Here is a 6,212-nt window from a genome sequence, read left to right as displayed (position 1 = left end):
AGTGTCTCAGAGGAGGAAGTCCACCCCAAGGCCACTTGTCAGGCTTCCACTGCCCCTACCCCCCAGACAGCAGGCACAGGGGCTCCTCACTGATAGCAGAACGGCTTTGGGCAATGCCCAGCCGAAAGGTGGGGGGAGGGGTGCCACAGAGGAGGGGCAGACCCAGGCCTTGACCTGGGAAGATTCCCAGGCTGGTGGGGAAGAGCAGAGCTAGTGACCGAGGAAGAAGAGTCCTGGTGGGTGGGGGGTGCAGTCTCCCCAAACCGGGTCTCTGAGAGGAACAGTCAGGGAAGGCTCCCTGGAGGAGTTCCACGAAAGAGGCCAACCTTCCACCTGAAATCATGAAACAGCCTCAGTTGGCTGAGCCAATGGGCCTGACCCCAGAAGAAGGAGAAAGCCCCTAGATCCCCCCAGAGGCTGGAATGGCTCAGGGGTTGGGGGAGGCTTGGCTCCTCTAACTCATCTGTGAGGCAGGTAGCAGGCCACCTGCTCCTGAAGGCCTCACCTCGCCATAGGCATGCTGCCCCAGCCCATCTACTTCTCGGCTTTTAGGGACTATCCACAGCTGCCCAGGCCCTCCAGGGGTCCCCAGGGCAGGTGGGAGTTGTGGAAACGGGGTATACTCATAAGAGGGCCAAACAGTTGGGGGGGGGCGGTGAGACTCCAAACCAATTTAGGGGAGGGCTGGGTGACAGGTGATGGGCTTCCTCACATGGTGGGCATTCTCAGTGGCAGTCCAGCTTGGGCAGCACTGCCACCTGCCCGATCTCCTCACTGCGGTCCCTCTGGCTGTGGATGCAGGAATAGGGCCAGGAGCTAGACAAAGCCCCATCCCTTTCTCCCTGTTCCCTCTTGCTCAACCTCCCAGACTCCAGCCTCCCCTGTGTGACTCCCCTACACAACGCAGTTGTCACTGCACATGGGAAATTGTGCAGTGTTTGAAAACCCTCGCATACCTGAGACACAGTTCAGAAAAAGAGAATGAAACTTGGTTTTTATTTTGGAAATTTTCAAACATGCCTAAATATGTAGAGACTAGCGTAACAAACATGGAAATACCCATTTCTTGCAGTGACATCAGAAAGGTGGCAGCAGATGAATTTCTAGCACTCCTCCCTCCCAATTCCTAGGTTTGTCCATTGTTAGCCTTAACAGTTCATATTTGCATCATTTGTTGTTGTTTTTTGTTTTTTTGGCTGAAGTATTTTTAAGATAAATTATGGACATCATGACCTTTTACCCCAAATTATTTTACAATGAATCTCGAAAACCAAAGGACATTTTTCTCGATAACAGCGGTTCTCAACCTGTGGGTCACGATCCCTTTGGGGGTCGAATGACCCTTTCACAGGGGTCGCCTAAGACCATCGGAAAACACATATATAATTACATATTGTTTTGTGATTAATCGCTACGCTTTAATTATGTTCAATTTGTAACAATGACATTGGGGGTCACCACAACATCTCCGTCTCCACCTCTTCCTTACTGCCCGCTCCACACACGCTAGTTCTCATTCCACTCTCCTACCAGCCAGAGCTCAGCCTCCCAGCGGAAGGTGTGCCTGACAAAATACGGATTTGCAGAGAGGGGAAGGTGCCGACCACTGGCTGAAGGATGTGAAAACACAGGGCAGGGGAGAGAAATGACTGCAGTGGGGGGTGAGGGGAACCGCCAGACTGGAAGCGTCTGCTGGCGCAGCTGCCACTGGTCCATGGGTGGGGCGCTCTGACTGCCTGCGCCGGTGCCGGGCATTCAGGCTGTGGCCAGGCTGGGGGCCCGGGAAGGCCAGTCTGGCACGAGGGGCTGGCCTGGCATTTGGTAGTTGCTGCTAACTTCTTGGTGGTTCCCTAGCGTACTTTACATGTGACCCTCGACACAACCCTGGAAGTCGGCGGTGCTGTCCTTGTCCCCATTTGCAGGTGAGCTGGGATACCTTGCCTGAGGTCACCATCCAGGAAGTGGCAGGCAGTGGCATCCCAGACCCTGTGGACCTAACGGGGTTCTGCTGTCTCCCTAAGAGGAACTGCTTCTTCCAAAGCGCCTGTGGAGGCCGCGTGCTGCCCTGGGCCTTTCAAGATAGTTTTTCATTCGTAAGATGCACAAATACGAAGTGACAGCTCGGGCATTGTCACGCATGTGTGTACCTGTGTAGCCACCACCCAGATCAACTGATGGCACTTCCTCTGGTCCCCCCCAAAGTCTCCCTTGTGCCCCTTCCCACTAAGAGGAGGTCTGATTTCAGCTTCTTCTCGTGCCCTCTGCAAAGCCAGGGTGATTCTCCTCTTTTCTGTGACTTCTACATTCCATGCTCTGCCTTACCTACCCGTGTGCTCCCACCACACTCCCCCCCCCACCCTCTTCTCTTCCCCCTCCCCATCCGCTGCAAGATCTCCATCTCCTTACCAACTCAAACACAAATGCCAAAACGAAGGGGGTAGCCTGGGAAGCTGGGTGATGCTCCCGTGTGCCTTTCTCTCTGGGTCCTCAGCTTTCCCCTGTGACTCCTTGTTGCCCCGTTATTTCAATTGGGGTGGGCTTAAAGAAATATGGGGTATAAGATGGCATTGGGGGAATGGTAAATGAGACCACTCCTGAGCCCCCTACCCTCTACTCCCCAATCACCAGACTCCGCCAACCACCCCCATCCCGGCAGGAAAAAGCCCCCTTATTCACGGTGGCTCCCAGTGCTCGGTGATTTGCATGCAGGAAGTTTTCTCCGGTCTCACCTAATCTAACCTGCTGCATTGTAGTTGCCTCTGGGACCAGCTGCTCCTCAGAAGTGCTCCCCCAGCATACTGCTTCTGTCTCCCTTGACTCCTCCTGCCTGGATGAGGCTGGGGGTTCTGACCCAAGCCTGTGGTCTCAGCCTCCCCTTGAGGGAGCTGGGGATGGCCTACAGCATGTGAGCTGGGCCCTCTCTGTCTTTCTGAGCCCCTAGCGTCTAACAGCTTCAACTCCCAGCACCTTCACCCTCCACAGCCTTTGCCCCAAATCTCAGGAACACCATGTGGAGAGAAGGCAGGGTTTCTCCCAAGCCCCTCGCAGTGGAGATAGAGAGGAGGGCCCCCAGCTGAGCCGATGGAATTAACAAACTTTGGTTAATCCTTGGCCCCAACCGGAGAGTTGGGATTCTCCTGCCAACTTTCTGTCAGTCACCTCCCACATCCAGCCAACTCCATGGCAGGGGACACAGAGGACCAGGACTAAAGAGATGCTGTGGACTCCCTCGCGCTTGCTTAGGTCCCTTCTTCTGGGCTCAGGTTCTCCTGTCATAGAGAAGGTGTTGGAGACCCCGTATGTCCTGAAACTCTCTAGCCTCAACCCAACTGCAAGGCCAGGCTGACTCTAAGCTCTCTTGGGCCTCAGCACAGTAATGGGTGAGGGCTTGGGAAAGCCCTGCTTTCTCTTCTCCACATGGAGCATCAGGAAACAAGTTGAGAGATATAGGCCTTCAACGCATTTTGAAGTGTGGGCTTTGACTCCTAGGAACCATCAGAGATTTGAAGCAGGAGAATGAGGATGGGGATACACATTTTATTAAGATCCCTCAGGTTGTCGGTATTGGGGCTGAAAACTACTGTACCAGTCCAGGCAGGAATTGATGAAGCCTGGCCCCTCCCTGTCAATATCTCCCAACTTGTCTCCTGATACCCCACGGCTCCTTGCTGCAGCCACACAAGGCTTCTTGCAACCTTGAATGTTTTAAGCATTCTCATGCCTCCATGCTTCTGTACACACAGCTCCTACTTTCTGGAATGTTCTTATTTCGCCTCTAATTATCCACTTCCTACACATCCTCAAAGACCCTCCCACCTCTACTACCCATTCTCTATGAAGTCCACACCCCAGCTTATCCTACCCTGGAACCCTTCCATGGATCAGCAGGCTTGCCTGTATCCGGCTGGGAATTTTCCAATTTAGTGTATCTGGATTCCAGAGGGATAATGAGGATGTTTAGAATAGGGAAATAAGTGGAAGAGGAAGTCCAAAGTCTGCCTGCGTTCCTCAGTGATAAAGGCTAGAGGGAGCTGCCTTGGCCCAAAGGGCAATGGTTGACCAGATGGCCCAAGGCGAGATGGTGGAGAAAGATTGATATAGTCCAGACTAATAGTCAGAAATTTTGGTCCCTTCTAGGAATGTCCATTTGCTGGGTGACCTCAGCCCTCTTTGGGTCCCTGTTTCCTCTACCCTTCTCCAGATGGGGCCCAGCACTCAACTACATTTTGGTGAAGTTAGAGCTCATTTCCAAACACCCCCCCCAACTTTATTCAGAGACACCCCAGGATCAGGGTTACTTTGGGGGCTCCTACTTCCCTGTGCAGAAGTGCTCTGTGACTGTGCTCCTGGGGGCAGCAGAACTGGCTGGAGAAGTTGACCCAACATCCTTCCGCCCTACGATGGCGGGCAGAAGTCACCAAGAATCCTCTGAAGCCCTTGGTGATTGGAAAAGAAATGTTATTGGTCAAACAGCCACACCCTAGCTTAAGAGGGCCCAGCAAGCGAGGGCATCCCTTGTCCTGTCCTCAGAGCTCAAGTCTGGACTCTAGGTTACCAAGACAGAAACTCAACTGGCTCAAGTTGTAAAGAAAGGTATTGATTCATGCTGCCGGAAGCAGGGCTGGGTTCAGGCATGGCTGCCCAGGGAAGCCGACCAAGTCAGGAGGGCCCAGTGTTTCTCCATCTCTCTTTTCTGCATTTAGCTGTGTGGCACTCAAAGCCCTACCACATCGTGTTCCACTTGGCAACAAGATGGTAGCAGAAGCTCCAGCCCTTTCATCCCTTGAGGTTTCCAGTCCAGTGGAAAAGAACAAATCCACTTGCCTAATTGGTTAATCCAGAGTCCCAGGAATGAGCGTCCTGGCTTTGACTTGGGCCATGTGCCAGACACTGTGGCCAGGAATACTCTGACTGGCTCAAGTCTGATCCCACGTTGATTCCCTAGAAGAGGGATCATCAGAACCCATGAACTAGGAGAGGGAAAGAAGGTGGTTTCCCAGATGGAGATGAGGACATGGCACCAGAGGAGGGTAAAGGATGGTAGAAGGCAGCAACAATAGATCCACTACCATCCGTGTTGTGGGAGATAAGAGGCAGGAATGGGAAGGAGAGGCAGGCAAGGCTGGGAAGGGGCCAGAAGGCAGACTGAGCCCTGTTGCTGGTGGACAGTGGGACCGAGAAGGGACTTTGGGAACTCCAAGCAAGCAAGATGGCGGGACACAACCTGGAGTGGCCAGTCCCCAGGTTCCTCTTCCAGAGGCCACCTCTGGGATCCATCTGGCCACCCCTCTTCCCAGGCCTGAGCCAGCCACAGATCCCTTAGGACAGAGCATCTGGAGTGTTTCATCTGAACAACCCTATGGGCAAGAGAGGAAGTGCGTGACGCCAAAGAGGGATCACAGTGCATTTCCTTGGAAGTCTCATATCCTTTCTTTGAAAGTTATACAAATAACGTCATCCTCTCCATAACAGATCCGTGTTACTTTCAATGTGCCAAGTTTTAAATGACTGACCAGCTAATGTCTTTACTCCAATTGTCTGGTAAAGTGAATGGTACAAGATGGAAGCCAAGGTCACTGTGGCTCCAGGCCCGTGGCACGTGGGCGAGTGAGATCTGGATGTGGGGGAGTCTGAAAGACATCCTGGACAAGGAGGCTTTCCCTCGCACCTGGGCGTGGTCAGCTGTGGTGCTATACTGGGAAAGTCGGGGACCTCTGTGACAATGAGGCTCCACCAAGCCTTCAACAGGGGATGAGAGCCATTGAGGGGGAAGGGACTCAGCCGTGTGGCCCTTGGGCACTGAGTGGTCAGGCTTCAGCTTGAACCGCCCCCCTCCCTACAGCAGTGGAGAGCTAGCTCACTGGCACCCAGGGCACTTATCCCTCAGGGCGGTCAACTCACTTAGAACAGTGGTCAAAGTCACACCCTGGGTGCCTACTGGCTAGATGGAGACCCTCTTAAAGAAAGGAAATAAGGGGGAACTCCTCCAATCTGTGTCTTCCCACTACAAGAACCCTTTCAGCCCTAACCGGTTTGGCTCAGTGGATAGAGCGTCGGCCTTGCAGACTGAAGGGTCCCAGGTTCGATTCCGGTCAAGGGCATGTACCTTGGTTGCGGGCTCGATCCCCAATAGGGGGTGTGCAGGAGGCAGCTGATCGATGTTTCTAACTCTCTATTCCTCTTCCCTTCCTCGCTGTAAAAAAATCAATAAA

The sequence above is a fragment of the Myotis lucifugus genome, unplaced genomic scaffold (genome assembly GCF_000147115.1).
Source record: "Myotis lucifugus unplaced genomic scaffold, Myoluc2.0 scaffold_408, whole genome shotgun sequence".
NCBI lineage: Eukaryota > Metazoa > Chordata > Mammalia > Chiroptera > Vespertilionidae > Myotis > Myotis lucifugus.
This window is presented reverse-complemented; position numbering follows the sequence as displayed.